Below are 18,875 nucleotides of genomic sequence, written 5' to 3' on the forward strand. Positions count from 1 at the left end.
TGTGGTCTTTGCCAAATCAAGAATTGACTCTTTAAGTCCACTCACAGCTCATCAAGCCGGCTCACCAAGATGACTTACTGTCTCGCCTCACCAGGTTGCCCCACCAGGTTGCCTCTTCTTTAAGACCGCTCACCATGTTGGCTCCCCAAGTCACCTCACTGAGTCGACTATTTAGGTTGCCTCACCAAGTCGACCCCTTAAGTTCGCTCACCAAGTCAGCTCCCTAAGTCAACTCACCAAGTCGAATCACCTAGTCGTTTTACCACCTTGCCCCAGCAGGTGTGCTCGCCAAGTCGCCCCGCCGAGTTGCTTCTCTAAGCCCACTCACCATGTCAGCTCACCAAGTCGATTGTTCAAGTAAGTTGCCAAGTCAACTCTTTAAGTTTGCTCACCAGGTCAGCCCACCCAAGTCGCCTCTTTAAGTTCGTTCGCCAGGTCGGCCCGCCCAAGTCGCATCAGCGGGCTAACTCGTCGAGTCACCTCACGAAGTTGACTCTTTAAGTGCGCTCACCAAGTCAGCTCACCAAGTCGACCCACCATCTCGCCTCGATAAGTTGGCTTGCCGAGATACCCCACCAAGTCATCACCTCTTTAAGCCCGCTCACCATGTCAGCTCGTCAGGTCGGCTCCCCAAGTCGACTAATCAAGTAGGCCCACCAAGTCACCTCAAGGATAGCTCCTCACCATGAGTCGCTTCACCATGTTGACTCAATGAGTCACCTCACCATGTTGACTCTTTGAGCCCGCTCACCGGGTCGCCTCACCAAGTTGACTCGAGTACGTTGCCAAGTCGACTCTTTAAGTTTGCTCGCCAGGTCGACTTGCGAAGTCAGCTCACCATGTCATCTCAATGAACCAACTCGCTGAGTCGCCTCACCACGTCGGCTCTCTAATACCACTCACCAAGTCGCCACACCAACTCGCCCCATTAGGCCCACTCACCACATCGCCCCGTTAGGCCCACTCTCACCAAGTGGACTCTTTTAGTCTGCTCATAAAGTCAAGCCACAGAGTACTCTCACCAAGTCGACTCTTTAAGTCCTTTCATCGAGTCACCCAACCAAGTACTCTCACCAAGTCAACTCTTTAGGTCCATTCATCAATTCACCCTGCCAAGCCGACTCTTTAAGTCCGTTCATCAAGTCACCAGAACAACTACTCTCACCAAGTCGACTCTGTAAGTTCGTTCATCAAGTTGGCCCACCAAGTACTCCCACCAAGTCGACTCTTTAAGTCCGTTCATCAGTTCACCCCGCCAAGTACTCTCACCAAGTCAACTCTTTAGGTCCGTTCATCAAGTTGACCCTTTAAGTCCATTCATCAAGTCGCCCCGCCGAGTTGCTTCTCTTAGCCCACTCACCATGTTAGCTCACCAAGTCGGTTGTTCAAGTACGTTGCCAAGTCAACTCTTTAAGTTCGCTCGCCAGGTCAGCCCGCCCAATTTGCCTCTTTAAGTTTGTTCGCCAGGTCAGCTTGCTCAAGTCGCATCAGCAGGCTAACTCGCTGAGTCACCTCACGAAGTTGACTCTTTAAGTGTGCTCACCAAGTTAGCTCACCAAGTCGACTCACCATATCACCTCGATAAGTTGGCTTGCCGAGTTACCCCACCAAGTCATCGCCTCTTTAAGCCCGCTCACCGTGTCAGCTCGTCAGGTCAGCTCACCAAGTCGACTAATCAAGTAGGCCCACCAAGTTGCCTCAAGGATAGCTCCTCACCATGAGTCACCTCACCATGTTGACTCTTTGAGCCCGCTCGCTGGGTCACCTCACCAAGTCGACTCGAGTACGTTGCCAAGTCGACTCTTTAAGTTCACTCGCTGGGTCGACTCGCCAAGTCAGCTCACCATGTCATCTCAACAAACCAACTCGTCGAGTCGCCTCACCACATCGGCTCTCTAATACCACTCGCCAAGTCGCCCCACCAACTCGCCCCATTAGGCCCACTCACCACATCGCCCCGTTAGGCCCACTCTCACCAAGTGGACTCTTTAAGTCTGCTCATAAAGTTGAGCCACCAAGTACTCTCACCAAGTCGACTCTTTAAGTCCTTTCATCGAGTCACCCCACCAAGTACTCTCACCAAGTCAACTCTTTAGGTCCGTTCATAGAGTCACCCCACCAAGTCGACCCTTCAAGTGCATTCATCAAGTCACCCCACCAAGTTGACTCTTTAAGTTCATTCATCAAGTCACCCCGCCAGGTCAGCCCACAAATTACTCTCACCAAGTCGACTCTTTAAGTTCGTTCATCAAGTCACCTCGCCAGGTCGACCCACCGAGTGGACTCTTTAAGTTCGTTCATGAAGTCACTCTACCAAGTCAGCCCACCAGGTCGGCCCACCAAGTACTCTCACCAGGTTGACTCTTTAGGTTTGTTCATCAGGTCACCCCACTGAGTACTCTCACCAAGTCGACTCTTTAAGTTCGTTCATCAAGTCGCCCCGCCAGGTCGGCCCACCAAGTACTCTCACCAAGTCGACCCTTTAAGTTCGGTCATCAACTCACCCCGCCAAGTCGGCCCACCAAGTACTCTCACAAAGTTGACTCTTTAGGTTCGTTCATCAATTCACCCCACCAGCTCGGCCCACCAAGTTCTCTCACCAGGTCAACTCTTTAAGTTCGTTCATCAAGTCACCCCGCCAGTTCGACCCACCAAGTACTCTCACAAAGTCGACTCTCTAAGTTCGTTCATCAAGTCACCCTGCCAGGTCAGCCCACCAAGTACTCTCACCAAGTCACCCTGCTAGTTCGACCCACCAAGTCGACGCTTTAAGTTCATTCATCAAGTCACCCAGCCAAGTCGGCCCACCAAGTCGACTCTTTAAGTCCGTTCATCAAGTCACGTGACCAGGTCAGCCCACCGAGTACTCTCACCAAGTCGACTCTTTAAGTTTATTCATCAAGTCACCCGGCCAGGTCGGCCCACCAAGTACTCTCACCAAGTCAACTCTCTAAGTCTGTTCATCAAGTCACCCCGCCAGGTCAGCCCACCAAGTCGAATCTTTAAGTCCGTTCATCAAGTCACCCCACCAAGTACTCTAACCAAGTCGATTTTTCAAGTGCGTTCATCAAGTCACCCGACCAACTACTCTCACCAAGTCGACTATTTAACTATGTTCATCAAGTCACCCCACCAAGGACTCTCACCACGTCAACTCTTTAGGTCCATTCATAAAGTCACCCCACCAAGTCGACCCTTCAAGTGCCTTCATCAAGTCACCCCACCAAGTACTCTCACCAATTTGACTCTTTAAGTCTTTTCATCAAGTCACCACACCAAGTACTCTCACTAAGTCAACTCTTTAGGACCGTTCATCAAGTCACCTCGCCAAGTCGACCCTTGAAGTCCGTTCATCAAGTCACCCCACCAAGTACTCCCACCAAGTCGACTCTTTAAGTCAGTTCATGAAGTCACCCAACCAGGTCGGCCCACCAAGGACTCTCACCAAGTCGACTCTCTAAGTCTGTTCATCAGGTCACCCCACCGAGTACTCTCAATAAGTCAACTCTTTAGGTCCGTTCATCAATTCACCCCGCAAAGTCGACCCTCTAAGTTCGTTCATCGAGTCACCCCACCAAGTCGACTCTTTAAGTCCTTTCATCAAGTCACCCCACCAAGCCGACTCTTTAAGTCCGTTCATCAAGTCACCAGAACAACTACTCTCACCAAGTCGACTCTATAAGTCCGTTCATCTAGTCGGCCCACCAAGTACTCCCACCAAGTTGACTCTTTAAGTTCGTTCATCAGTTCACCCCACCAAGTACTCTCACCAAGTCAACTCTTTACGTCTGTTCATCAAGTCACCCCGCCAAGTCGACCCTTTAAGTCCGTTCATCAAGTCGCCCCGCCAAGTACTCTCACCAAGTCGACCCTTTAAGTCCTTTCATCAAGTCACCCCACCAAGTCGACTCTTGAAGTCCGTTCATCAAGTCACCAGAACAAGTAATCTAACCAAGTCGACTCTTTAAGTCCATCCATAAAGTCACCCCACCAGGTCGGCCCACCAAGTACTCCCACCAAGCCGACTCTTTATGTTCGTTCATCAGTTCACCCTGCCAAGTACTCTCACCAAGTTGACTCTTTAAGTCTGCTCATCAAGTCGAGCCACCAGGTACTCTCACCAAGTTGACTCTTTGAGTCCGTTCATCAAGTCGCCCCACCAAGTACTCTAACCAAGTCAATTCTTCAAGTGCATTCATCAAGTCAACCCACCAAGTACTCTCACCAAGTCAACTCTTTAAGTCCTTTCATCGAGTCACCCCGCTAAGTACTCTCACCAAGTCAACTCTTTAGGTTCGTTCATAGAGTCACCCCACCAAGTCGACCCTTCAAGTGCGTTCATCAAGTCACCCCGTCAGGTCGGCCCACCCAGTTGGGTCGCCCGAGGCTAGGGCGACGGAGATGGGTTGACCTAGTCGGGTGACCCAAGTTGGGTCGGCCCAGGTGTGCGATCCTGGCTGGGGACATCAAGTCGATTCTATAAGTTTGCTTGCCAATTTTGCTAGCCAGGTCAGCTCACCAAGTCATCTAACCATGTGGTCTTTGCCAAATCAAGAATTGAATCTTTAAGTCCACTCACAGCTCGTCAAGCCGGCTCACCAAGATGACTTACCGTCTCGCCTCACCAGGTTGCCCCACCAGGTCGCCTCTTCTTTAAGACCGCTCACCATGTCGGCTCCCCAAGTCACCTCACCGAGTTGACTATTCAGGTTGCCTCACCAAGTTGACCCCTTAAGTTCGCTCACCAAGTCAGCTCCCTAAGTCAGCTCACCAAGTCAAATCACCTAGTTGTTTTACCACCTTGCCCCAGCAGGTGTGCTTGCCAAGTCACCCCGCCGAGTTGCTTCTCTAAGCCCACTCACCATGTCAGCTCACCAAGTCGATTGTTCAAGTACGTTGCCAAGTCAACTCTTTAAGTTCGCTCACCAGGTCAGCCCGCCCAAGTCGCCTCTTTAAGTTCGTTCGCCAGGTCAGCCCGCCCAAGTCGCATCAGCGGGCTAACTCACTGAGTCAACTCACGAAGTTGACTCTTTAAGTGCGCTCACCAAGTCAGCTCACCAAGTCGACTCACCATCTCGCCTCGATAAGTTGGCTTGCTGAGTTACCCCACCAAGTCGTCGCCTCTTTAAGCCCACTCACCATGTCAGCTCGTCAGGTCGGCTCACCAAGTCGACTAATCAAGTAGGCCCACCAAGTCGCCTCAAGGATAGCTCCTCACCATGAGTCGCCTCACCATGTTGACTCAATGAGTCGCCTCACCATGTTGACTCTTTGAGCCCGCTCGCCGGGTCGCCTCACCAAGTCGACTCAAGTACGTTGCCAAGTCGACTCTTTAAGTTCGCTCACCAGGTCGACTCGCCAAGTCAGCTCACCATGTCATCTCAACAAACCAACTCGCTGAGTCGCCTCACCACGTCGGCTCTCTAATACCACTCGCCAAGTCGCCCCACCAACTCGCCCCGTTAGGCCCACTCACCACATCGCCCCGTTAGGCCCACTCTCACCAAGTAGACTCTTTAAGTCTTCTCATAAAGTCGAGCCACCAAGTACTCTCACCAAGTTGACTCTTTAAGTCCTTTCATCGAGTCACCCAACCAAGTACTCTCACCAAGTCAACTCTTTAGGTCCGTTCATCAAGTCACCCCATAAAGTTGACCCTCTAAGTTCATTCATCGAGTCACCCGACCAAGTCGACTGTTTAAGTCCTTTCATCAAGTCACGCCGCCAAGCCGACTCTTTAAGTCCGTTCATCAAGTCACCAGAACAACTACTCTCACCAAGTCAACTCTGTAAGTTCGTTCATCAAGTCGGCCCACCAAGTACTCCCACCAAGTCGACTCTTTAAGTCTGTTCATCAGTTCACCCCACCAAGTACTCTCACCAAGTCAACTCTTTAGGTCCATTCATGAAGTCGACCCTTTAAGTCCGTTCATCAAGTCACCCCGCCGAGTTGCTTCTCTAAGCCCACTCACCATGTCAGCTCACCAAGTCGGTTGTTCAAGTACGTTGCTAAGTCAACTCTTTAAGTTCGCTCACCAGGTCAGCCTGCCCAAGTCACCTCTTTAAGTTCGTTCGCCAGGTCGGCCCGCTCAAGTCGCATCAGCGGGCTAACTCGCCGAGTCACCTCACGAAGTTGACTCTTTAAGTGCGCTCACTAAGTCAGCTCACCAAGTTGACTCACCATCTCACCTCGATAAGTTGGCTTGCCGAGTTACCCTAACAAGTCATCGCCTCTTTAAGTCCGCTCACCATGTCAACTCATCAGGTCGGCTCACCAAGTCGACTAATCAAGTAGGCCCACCAAGTCGCCTCAAGGATAGCTCCTCACCATGAGTTGCCTCACCATGTTGACTCAATGAGTCACCTCACCATGTTGACTCTTTGAGCCCTCTCGTCGGGTCGCCTCACCAAGTCGACTCGAGTACGTTGCCAAGTCGACTCTTTAAGTTTGCTCGCCGGGTCGACTCGCCAAGTCAGCTCACCATGTCATCTCAATGAACCAACTCGTCGAGTTGCCTCACCACGTCGGCTCTCTAATACCACTCGCCAAGTCGCCCCACCAACTCGCCCCGTTAGGCCCACTCACCACATCGTCCCGTTAGGCCCACTCTCACCAAGTACTCTCACCAAGTCAACTCTTTAGGTCCATTCATAGAGTCACCCCACCAAGTCGACCCTTCAAGTGCATTCATCAAGTCACCCCACCAAGTTGACTCTTTAAGTTCATTCATCAAGTCACCCCGCCAGGTCAGCCCACAAATTACTCTCACCAAGTCGACTCTTTAAGTTTTTTCATCAAGTCACCCCACCAGGTCGGCCCACCGAGTGGACTCTTTAAGTTCATTCATGAAGTCACTCTGCCAAGTCGGCCCACCAGGTCGACTCTTTAAGTTCGTTCATCAAGTCACCCCGCTAGGTCAGCCCACCAACTACTCTCACCAAGTCGACTCTTTAAGTTTGCTCACCAAGTCACCCCGCCAGGTCGGCCCACCAAGTACTCTCACCAGGTCAACTCTTTAGGTTTGTTCATCAGGTCACCCCATCGAGTACTCTCACCAAGTCGACTCTTTAAGTTCGTTCATCAAGTTGCCCCGCCAGGTCGGCCCACCAAGTACTCTCACCAAGTCGACCCTTTATGTTCGGTCATCAACTCACCCTGCCAGGTCGGCCCACCAAGTACTCTCACAAAGTCGACTCTTTAGGTTCGTTCATCAATTCACCCCGCCAGGTCGGCCCACCAAGTTCTCTCACCAGGTCGACTCTTTAAGTTCGTTCATCAAGTCACCCCGCCAGTTGGACACACCAAGTACTCTCACAAAGTCGACTCTCTAAGTCCGTTCATCAAGTCACCCCACCAAGTACTCTAACCAAGTCGATTATTCAAGTGCGTTCATCAAGTCACCCGACCAACTACTCTCACCAAGTCGACTCTTTAACTATGTTCATCAAGTCACCCCACCAAGCACTCTCACCACGTCAACTCTTTAAGTCCGTTCATAAAGTCACCCCACCAAGTCGACCCTTCAAGTGTGTTCATCAAGTCACCCCACCAAGTACTCTCACCAATTCGACTCTTTAAGTCTTTTCATCAAGTCACCACACCAAGTACTCTCACCAAGTCAACTCTTTAGGACCGTTCATCAAGTCACCTCGCCAAGTTGACCCTTAAAGTCCGTTCATCAAGTCACCCCACCAAGTACTCCCACCAAGTCGACTCTTTAAGTCAGTTCACGAAGTCACCCAACCAGGTCGGCCCACCAAGGACTCTCACCAAGTCGACTCTCTAAGTCTGTTCATCAGGTCACCCCACCGAGTACTCTCACCAAGTCAACTCTTTAGGTCCGTTCATCAAGTCACCCTGCAAAGTCGACCCTCTAAGTTCGTTCATCGAGTCACCCCACCAAGTCGACTCTTTAAGTCCTTTCATCAAGTCACCCCGCCAAGCTGACTCTTTAAGTCCATTCATCAAGTCACCAGAACAACTACTCTCACCAAGTCGACTCTATAAGTCCGTTCATCTAGTCGGCCCACCAAGTACTCCCACCAAGTCGACTCTTTAAGTCCGTTCATCAGTTCACCCCGCCAAGTACTCTCACCAATTCAACTCTTTATGTCCGTTCATCAAGTCACCCCGCCAAGTCGACCCTTTGAGTCCGTTCATCAAGTCGCCCCACCAAGTACTCTCACCAAGTCGACCCTTTAAGTCCTTTCATCAAGTCACCCCACCAATTCGACTCTTGAAGTCCGTTCATCAAGTCACCAGAACAAGTAATCTAACCAAGTTGACTCTTTAAGTCCGTCCATAAAGTCACCCCACCAGGTCGGCCCACCAAGTACTCCCACCAAGCTGACTCTTTATGTTCGTTCATCAGTTCACCCCGCCAAGTACTCTCACCAAGTTGACTCTTTAAGTCTGCTCATCAAGTCGAGCCACCAGGTACTCTCACCAAGTCGACTCTTTGAGTCCGTTCATCAAGTCGCCCCACCAAGTACTCTAACCAAGTCGATTCTTCAAGTGCGTTCATCAAGTCGCCCCACCAAGTACTCTCACCAAGTCGACTCTTTAAGTCCTTTCATCGAGTCACCTCGCCAAGTACTCTCACCAAGTCAACTCTTTAGGTCCGTTCATAGAGTCACCACACCAAGTCGACCCTTCAAGTGCGTTCATCAAGTCACCCTGCCAGGTTGGCCCACCAAGTCGAATCTCTAAGTCCGTTCATCAAGTCACCGTCCCAATCTGGCTGAGCCGTTCTGGCTGAGCCATGCTGGCCAAGCCGATCTGGGTGAGCCATTCTAGCCGACCCGATCTGGCCGAGCCATTCTAGGTAAGCCATGCTGGCCAAGCTGATCTGGGCGAGCCATTCTGGCCGAGCCAATCTGGGCGACCCGTTCTGGCCGAGCCGATCTGGGCGACCCGTTCTGGCCGGGCCATGCTGGCCAAGCCGATCTGGGCGAGCCGTTCTGGCTGAGCCATGCTGGCCGAGCCGATCTGGCCGAGCCATGCTGGCCGAGCCGTTCTGGCCGAGCCATGCTGGCTGAGCCGATCTGGGTGAGTCGTTCTGGCCGAGCCAATCTGGCCGAGCTCCAAAAATGGTGTCGTGGATGGCTGTTTGGTCTCCTTTGTGCCAACTCGATCAGCACAACATTGGGAATGGTTCGACAGTGGTTGTCATTCCAATGTGTCATCAGGATGTCTTGGAACGCGGCCTTTCAAGGGCGAGCTCGCGTCTAGCACTTGGATTGTGCGTCATCACAAGTGAATGGGGAGATCTCTTTGTGAACGGCGGCATGGTGATTGCAAGAGAAAATTGACTTAGTAGTCGGAGCATTGGCCTCGAGCCATTGTGACGGCCTTGCAATTTCTCTATAATTGCAACCTATGTTTGCGCAGTAGCAGAGTTTTCATGTAAGATTGGGCTTTGTTCTTGACGGTTCCAAGTACTCTCACCGAGTCACTAAGTCACCATGCTGGCCGAGCCGATCTGGGTGAGCCGATCTGGGCGAGCCATGCTGGCCGAGCCAAGCTGGCCGAGCCGATCTAGGCGAGCCATGCTGGCCGACCTGATCTGGGCGAGCCATTCTTGCCGACCCGATCTGGCCGAGCTCCAAAAATGGTGTCGTGGATGGCTGTTTGGTCACATTTTTCATTGAATTGGATTTTTAAGGGAGTTGTCCGTGCTATCGCAGATTTCTAATGCAGAGCGAGCCTCGCACTAATAGCTTATATATGAGAGGTTGTTGCCGCGAGCCTCTCCCATGCCCCTTTCATTGATTCAACATTGGTGTCTAGGCGGATCGGATTGTTGGGTTTTCAAACGGTGTATGCTGATGTTGAATGAATGAAAGGGGCATGAAGCGATCTCAGTGCTTTTCCTCGGCTCTCCTTTAGATCATGTTTTCCGATGACTCAATTTTGGAAAAGGTGAGGCAGCGGTTGCCGATCCATGGCGTGTGTTTTTGGTGATTTTAAAACTTGATCTAAACGTGAGCCCTTGTCTAGCACTCCGGCATTTTGGTATAATGGCAATTTTCTATGGGTGCTCGGCGCTCTAGCAATTTGTCATGGTGTACTTGTTGCGGCTACATGGGAGCTTTAATATCGAAAGCTCTCGGCGAAAAATGGTGGCCGAGCCATGCTGGCCGACCCGATCTGGCTTAGCCATTTTCGTCGACCCGATCTAGCTCTTCTTTCTCACTCCATCGGCACAAATTTGGGAGTTGTTCGACAGCAGTTGTCGTTCCAATGTGTCATTGCGGTGATCTGGAGAGCGATGCTAAGGGCGGGAGCTTGCGTCTAGCATTTGGGGATGTTTGTGCAAGCGAGCAGGGGAGCTTCTCTTATCAGAACCTCTCTGTGGCCTTTGAATATAGACCCAGTGCCGACAATATCGATGGATACGAGCCTTGGATTCTAAAATTGTTCAGCTAACATTGGTTTTTGTGAGAGATGGTTATGAAAGAACTTCCCGATCGATACGCGGGAGTTCCCTAAGATCGCCTCTGTGTCAAATCGATCGGCACAACATTGGGAATGGTTCGACAGCGGTTGTCATTCCAATGTGTCATCGAGATGTCTTGGAACGCGGCCTTTCAAGGGCGAGCTCGCATCTAGCACTTGGATTGTATGTCATCACAAGTGATTGGGGAGATCTCTCTGTGAACGGCGGCATGGCGATTGTAAGAGAAAATTGACTTAGTAGTCAGAGCATTGGCCTCGGGCCATTGTGACGGCCTTGCAATTTCTCTATAATTGCAACCTATGTTTGCGCAGTAGTAGAGTTTGCACGTTAGATTGGCCTTTGTTCTTGACAGTTCGAAGTACTCTCACCAAGTCAGCAAGTCACCATGCTGGCCGAGCCGATTTGGGCGAGCTCCAAAAACGGTGTCGTGGATGGCTGTTTGGTCACATTTTTCATTGAATTGGATTTTCAAGGGAGTTGTCTGCACTATCGCAGATTTCTAATGCAGAGCGAGCCTCGCACTAATAGCTTATATAGGAGAGGTTGTTGCCACGAGCCTCTCCCATGCCCCTTTCATTGATTCAACATTGGTGTCTAGGCGGATTGGATTGTTGGGTTTTCAAATGGTGTATGCTGATGTTGAATGAATGAAAGGGGCATGAAGCGATCTTAGTGCTTTTCCTCGGCTCTCCTTTAGATCATGTTTTCCGATGACTCAATTTTGGAAAAGGTGAGGCAGCGGTTGCCGATCCATGGCATGTGTTTTTGGTGGTTTTAAAACTTGATCTAAACATGAGCCCTTGTCTAGCACTCCGGCGTTGCTTGGTATAATGGCAATTTGCTATGGGTGCTCGACGCTCTAGCAATTTGTCATGGTGTACTTATCGCGGCTACATGGGAGCTTTAATATCGAAAGCTCTCGGCGAAAAATGGTGGCCGAGCCATGCTAGCCGACTCGATCTGGCTCTCGTTTCTCACTCCATCGGCACAAATTTGGGAGTTGTTCGACAGCGGTTGTCGTTCCAATGTGTCATTGCGGTGATCTGGAGAGCGATGCTAAGTGCGGGAGCTTGCGTCTAGCATTTGGGGATGTTTGTGCAAGCGAGCAGGGGAGCTTCTCTTATCGGAACCTCTCCGTGGCCTTTGAATATAGACCCAGTGCCGACGATATCGATGGATACGAGCCTTGGATTATAAAATTGTTCAGCTAACATTGGTTTTTGTGAGAGATGGGTACGAAAGCACTTCCCAATCGATACGCGGGAGTTCCCTAAGATCGCCTCTGTGCCAACTCGATCGGCACAACATTGGGAATGGTTCCACAGTGGTTGTCGTTCCAATGTGTCATCGGGATGTCTTGGAACGCGGCCTTTCAAGGGCGAGCTCACGTCTAGCACTTGGATTGTGCGTCATCACAAGTGAATGGGGAGATCTCTCTGTGAATGGCGGCATGGCGATTGCAAGAGAAAATTGACTTAGTAGTCGGAGCATTGGCCTCGGGCCATTGTGACGGCCTTGCAATTTCTCTATAAGTGCAAGCTATGTTTGCGCAGTAGCAGAGTTTACATGTTAGATTGGCCTTTGTTCTTGATAGTTCGAAGTACGTACTCTCACCGAGTCAGCAAGTCACCATGCTGGCCGAGCCGATCTGGGCGAGCCATTCTGGCCGAGCTCCAAAAACGGTGTCGTGGATGGCTGTTTGGTCACATTTTTCATTGAATTGGATTTTTAAGGGAGTTGTCCGCGCTATCACAGATTTCTAATGCAGAGTGAGCCTCGCACTAATAGCTTATATAGGAGAGGTTGTTGCCATGAGCCTCTCCCATGCCCCTTTCATTGATTCAACATTGGTGTCTAGGTGGATCGGATTGTTGGGTTTTCAAACGGTGTATGCTGATGTTGAATGAATGAAAGGGGCATGAAGCGATCTCAGTGCTTTTCCTCGGCTCTCCTTTAGATCATGTTTTCGGACGACTCAATTTTGGAAAAGGTGAGGCAGCGATTGCAGATCCATGGCGTGTCTTTTTGGTGATTTTAAAACTTGATCTAAACGTGAGCCCTTGTCTAGCACTTCGGCGTTGCTTGGTATAATGGCAATTTGCTATGGGTGCTCGGTGCTCTAGCAATTTTGTCATGGTGTACTTATCGCTGCTACATGGGAGTTTTAATATTGAAAGCTCTCGGCAAAAAATGGTGGCCGAGCCATGCTGGCCAACCCGATCTGGCTCTTCTTTCTCACTCCATCGGCACAAATTCGGGAGTTGTTCGACAGCGATTTTCATTCCAATGTGTCATTGCGGTGATTTGGAGAGCGATGCTAAGGGTGGGAGCTTGCGTCTAGCATTTGGGGATGTTTGTGCAAGCGAGCAGGGGAGCTTCTCTTATCGGAACCTCTCTGTAGCCTTTGAATATAGACCCAGTGCCGATGATATCGATGGATACGAGCCTTGGATTCTAAAATTGTTCAGCTAACATTGGTTTTTGTGAGAGATGGGTACGAAAGCACTTCCCGATTGATTCGCGGGAGCTCCCTAAGATCGCCTCTATGCCAACTTGATCGGTACAACATTGGGAATGGTTCGACAGCGATTGTCATTCCAATGTGTCATCGGGATGTCTTGGAACGCTGCCTTTCAAGGGTGAGATCGCTTAGCACTTGGATTGTGCATTGTCACAAGTGAATGGGGAGATCTCTCTGTGAACAGCGGCATGGTGATTGCAAGAGAAATTTGACTTAGTAGTCGGAGCATTGGCCTCGGGCCATTGTGACGGCCTTGTAATTTCTCTATAATTGCAACCTATGTTTGCGCAGTAGCAGAGTTTGCATGTAAGATTGGCCTTTGTTCTTGACAGTTCCAGGAGATGACCTCCGAAACTTTTGGATTGGGCCCCTTCAAGGTGAAATTCATCCAGTTGATCGGATGAGCTCGATGACCATTTCACTCCCTTGGCTCCATGAATTCAAATCCCATCTAGCTGTCATGAAGCCATCCCGATTTTGCTATGCGAGGGCTCTCTCCCCAGAGTCGTTCTCTTTGCAACAACTTCTTTGGCAAAAAAATTTCGGAATGGTTCGACAGCGGTTGTCGTTCCAATGGTGCCATTGTGGTGGTTGCCTGGGCAGCGATCTGAAGGGCGAGCCGTCGTCTAGCAGTTGGGCTGCGCATCACGGGTGATAAGGGAGCCTTTGTAATCGGAAGCTCCCTGTGACCATTCGATGAGAAGAGCCATTGCTTGTGTGAGCAAGGACGAATGCAGCCTCGGATTCCAAAAGAAATCAATGACATCGTATCTATATATAAGAGCGGAATGAAGCAGCAGCCCGTTTTCCATGCACGGCTCCCCAAAGTTCCTCGTCTTTCTCACTCTATCGGCACAAATTTGGGAGTTGTTCGACAGCGGTTGTCATTCCAATGTGTCATTGTGGCGATCTGGAGAGCGATGCTAAGGGCGGGAGCTTGTGTCTACCATTTGGGATGTTTGTGCGAGCGAGTAGGGGAGCTTCTCTTATGGGAACCTCTCCGTGGCCTTTGAATATATAGACCCAGTGCCGACGATATCGATGGATACGAGCCTTGGATTCTAAATTTGTTCATAGCTAAGATTGGTTTTTGTGAGAGATGGGTACGAAAGCACATCCCGATTGCTACGCGGGAGCTCCCTAAGGTCGCCTCTGTGCCAACTCGATTGGCACAACATTGGGAATGGTTCAACAGCGGTTGTCATTCCAATGTGTCATCGGGGGATGTCTCGGAAAGTGGCCTGGCCTTTCAAGGGCGAGCTCGCGTCTATCACTTGGATTGTGCGTCACATCTCAAGTGAATGGGGAGATCTCTTTGTGAACGGCGGCATGGTGATCGCAAGAGAAAATTGACTTAGTCGGAGCATTGGCCTCGGGCCACTGTGATGGCCTGGCAATTTCTCTTTAATTGCAACCTGTGTTTGCACAGTAGCAGAGTTTGCAAGTAAGATGGTCCTTGTTCTTGAGAGTTCCAGGAGATGACCTCGGAAACTTTTGGATTGGGCCCCTTCAAGGTGAAATTCATCCAGTTGATCGAATGAGCTCGATGACCATTTCAGTCCCTCGGCTCCATGAATTCACATCTCCTAACCGATGACAATCTTTTGCTCCTTAGACGACCTCATAATAAATTGGGTCGTGGATGGCTGTTTGGTTAGAATTTTCAACGATTTGGAATTTTATGGCGGATGTTGGCATGTTCGCTAATTTCTAATGCAGAGCGAGCCACGCACTAATGGCTTATATAGGAGAGGTTGTTGCTGCGAACCTCTCCCGTGCCCCTCTCATTGATTCAACGGTGGTATCAAGGCGGATGGAAATGTCAGATTTTGAAACGGTGGACGCCGACATTGAATCAATTGGAGGGGCATGAAGCCCACCCTCGAGGTGCTATTCCTCGACTCTCCATTAGATCATGTTTTCTTGTCAGTCAGTTGATGCAATTTCGGAAAGCAGTTGGGCTGCGCGTCACGAGTGACAAGGGAGCCTTTGTGATCGGAAGCTCCCCGTGGCCATTCAATGAGAAGAGCCATTGCTTGTGTGAGCAAGGATGAATGTAGCCTCAGATTCCAAAGGAAATCAACGACATCGGATCTATATATAAGAGCGGAATGAAGCAGCAGCCCGTTTGCGATGCGCGGCTCCCCAAAGTTACTATTCTTTCTCACTCCATCGGGGCACAAATGCGGGAGTTGTTCGATAGCGGTCATCGTTCCAATGGTGTCATTGCGGCAAAATTTGTTCACAGCTAAGATTGGTTTTTGTGAGAGATGGGTATGAAAGCACATCCCGATTGCTACGCGGGAGCTCCCTAAGGTCGCCTCTGTGCCAACTTGATCGGCACAACATTGGGAATGGTTCGACAGCGGTTATCGTTCCAATGTGTCATCGGGGGATGTCTTGGAAAGTGGTCTTTCTTTCAAGGGTGAGCTCGTGTCTAGCACTTGGGTTGTGCGTCGTGTCACAAGTGAATGGGGGATGTCTTGGAAAGTGGTCTTTCTTTCAAGGGCGAGCTCGCGTCTAGCACTTGGATTGTGCATCGCGTCACAAGTGAATGGGGAGATCTCTCTATGAATGGCGGCATGGTGATTGCAAGAGAAAATTGACTTAGTCGGAGCCATTGGCCTCGAGCCATTGTGACAGCCTCGCAATTTCTCTTTAATTGCAACCTATGTTTGCGCAGTAGCAGAGTTTGCATGTAAGATGGGCCTTGTTCTCGAGAGTTCCAGGAGATGACCTCCGGAACTTTTGGATTGGGCCCCTTCAAGGTGAAATTCATCCAGTTGATCGGATGAGCTCGATGACCATTTCAGTCCCTCGGCTCCATGAACTCACATCTCGTAACCGATGACAATCTTTTGCTCCTCTGCCGACCTCATAAAGAATTGGGTCGTGAATGGTTGTTTGGTAGGAATTTTAAAGGATTTGGATTTTTAAGGCGGATGTCAGTTTGTTCGCTAATTTCTAATGCAGAGTGAGCCTCGCACTAATAGCTTATATAGGAGAGGTGGTTGCCGCGAGCCTCTCCCGTGCCCCTCTCATTGATTCAACGCCGGTGTCAAGGCGGATGGATATGTCAGATTTTGAAATGGTGGACGACAACGTTGAATCAATTAGAGGGGCATGAAGCCCACCCTGGATGTTCTATTCCTCGACTCTCCTTTAGATCATGTTTTCTTCGCACTCAGCTGGCGCAATTTCGGAAAAAGGTTTGGCAGCGGTTGCCATCCCTCACTGCGTCTACTTGGTGATTTTAAAACTTGATCTAAAATGGGAGCCCTCGCCTAGCACCTCCGTCCAGTGTTGCTCGAGTATTGCATAAAATTATGCCAACGGCGCGAATCCCCCAATGAATGCCTACGCTTGGACCCTCTCTTAGATCACCTTCTTCGATCACTCGACCGACGCAACTACGGAAGAGACTTGGCAGCGGTTGCCATTCTACAGTGCGTCTGTTCAGTGATTTCGAAGTTGATCTAATGGCGAGCCCTTGTCTCTAGCCATGAGGTGGGTGCTTGGCGCTCTAGCAAAAATTTTTGCGTGCCTATCGTGGCTACAATGGGAGAGGTGGTTGCCGCGAGCCTCTCCCGTGCTCCCCTCATTGATTCAACGCCGCTGTCAGGGCAGATGGATATGTCATATTTTGAAACAGTGGACGCCAACATTGAATCAATTAGAGGGGCATGAAGCCCACCCTCGAGGGTGCTATTCCTGGACTCTCCTTTAGATCATGTTTTCTTGTCACTCAGCTGGCGCAATTTAGGAAAAAGGTTTGGCAGCGGTTGCCAGCCCTCACCGCGTCTACTCAGTGATTTTAAAACTCGATCTAAAACGGGAGCCCTCGTCTAGCACCTTCGTCCAGTGTTGCTCGGGTATTGCATAAATTTATGCCATCGGCGCAAATCCCCCAATGAATGCCTACACGCTTGGACCCTCTCTTAGATCAGCTTCTTCGATCACTTGACCGACGCAACTACGGAAGAGACTTGGCAGCGGTTGCCATTCTACAGCGCGTATGTTCAGCGATTTTGAAGTTGATCTAATGGTGAGCCCTTGTCTCTAGCCATGAGGTGGGTGCTTGGAGCTCTAGAAAAATTTTTTGTGTGCCTATCGTGGCTACAATGGGAGAGGTGGTTGCCGTGAGCCTCTCCCGTGCCCCCCTCATTGATTCAACGCTGCTGTCAGGGCAGATGGATATGTTAGATTTTGAAAAAAGGTGGACGCCGACGTTGAATCAATTAGAGGGGCATGAAGCCCACCCTCGAGGGTGCTATTCCTGGACTCTCCTTTAGATCATGTTTTCTTGTCACTCAGCTAGCGCAATTTCGGAAAAAGGTTTGGCAGCGGTTGCCATCCCTCACTGCGTCTACTCGATGATTTTAAAACTCGATCTAAAATGGGAGCCCTCGTCTAGCACCTCCGTCCGGTGTTGCTCGGGTATTGCATAAATTTATGCCATCGACGCGAATCCCCCAAAGAATGCCTACGCTTGGACCCTCTCTTAGATCACCTTCTTTGATCACTCAACCGACGCAACTACGGAAGAGACTTGGCAGCGGTTGCCATTCTACAGCGTGTCTGTTTAGCGATTTCGAAGTTGATCTAATGGCGAGCCCTTGTCTCTAGCCATGAGGTGGGTTCTTGGCGCTCTAGCAAAATTTTTTGCATGCCTATCATGGCTACAAGGGGAGAGGTGGTTGCCACGAGCCTCTCCCGTGCCCCCCTCATTGATTCAATGCCACTGTCAGGGTGGATGGATATGTCGGATTTTGAAACGGTGGACGCCGACGTTGAATCAATTAGAGGGGCATGAAGCCCACCCTCAAGGGTGCTATTCCTGGACTCTCCTTTAGATCATGTTTTCTTGTCACTCAGCTGGCGCAATTTCAAAAAAAGGTTTGGCAGTGGTTGCCAGCCCTCACCGCATCTACTTGGTGATTTTAAAACTCGATCTAAAACGGGAGCCCTCGTCTAGCACCTCCGTCCGGTGTTGCTCGGGTATTGCATAAATTTATGCCATCGGCGCGAATCCCCCAACGAATGCCTACGCTTGGACCCTCTCTTAGATCACCTTGTTCGATCACTCAACCGACGCAACTACAGAAGAGACTTGGCAGCGGTTGCCATTCTAAACCGCGTCTGTTCAACGATTTCGAAGTTGATCTAATGGCGAGCCCTTGTCTCTAGCCATGAGGTGGGTGCTTGGCGCTCTAGCAAAATTTTTTACGTGCCTATCGCGGCTACAACAGGAGAGGTGGTTGCCGTGAGCCTCTCCCGTGCCCCCCCTCATTGATTCAACGCCGTTGTCAGGGCGGATGGAAATGTCAGATTTTGAAATGGTGGACGCCGACGTTGAATCAATTAGAGGGGCTTGAAGCCCACCCTCAACGGTGCTATTCCTGGACTCTCCTTTAGATCATGTATTCTTGTCACTCAGCTAGCACAATTTCGGAAAAAGGTTTGGCAGCGGTTGCCAGCCCCTCACCGCGTCTACTCGGTGATTTTAAAACTTGATCTAAAACGGGAGCCCTCGTCTTGCACCTCTGTTCGGTGTTGCTCGGGTATTGCACAAATTTTTGCCATTGGCGTGAATCCCCCAACAAATGCCTACACGCTTGGACCCTCTCTTAGATCACCTTCTTCGATCACTCGATCGACGCAATTACGGAAGAGACTCTGCAGCGGTTGCCATTCTACACCGCATCCGTTCTGCAATTTCGAAGTTGATCTAATGGTGAGCCCTTGTCGATAGCCATGAGGTGGGTACTTGGCGCTCTAGAAATATTTTTCGCGAGCCTATCGCGGCTACAATGGGGGAGGTGGTTGCCGCGAGCCTCTCCCGTGCCCAGCTCAATGATTTAACGCCGCTGTCACGGCGGATGGATATGTCAGAT

This window comes from Cupressus sempervirens, chromosome 2 (genome assembly GCF_028749045.1).
Source record: "Cupressus sempervirens isolate cs-2001-9-10 chromosome 2, ASM2874904v1, whole genome shotgun sequence".
Taxonomy (NCBI): Eukaryota; Viridiplantae; Streptophyta; class Pinopsida; order Cupressales; family Cupressaceae; genus Cupressus; species Cupressus sempervirens.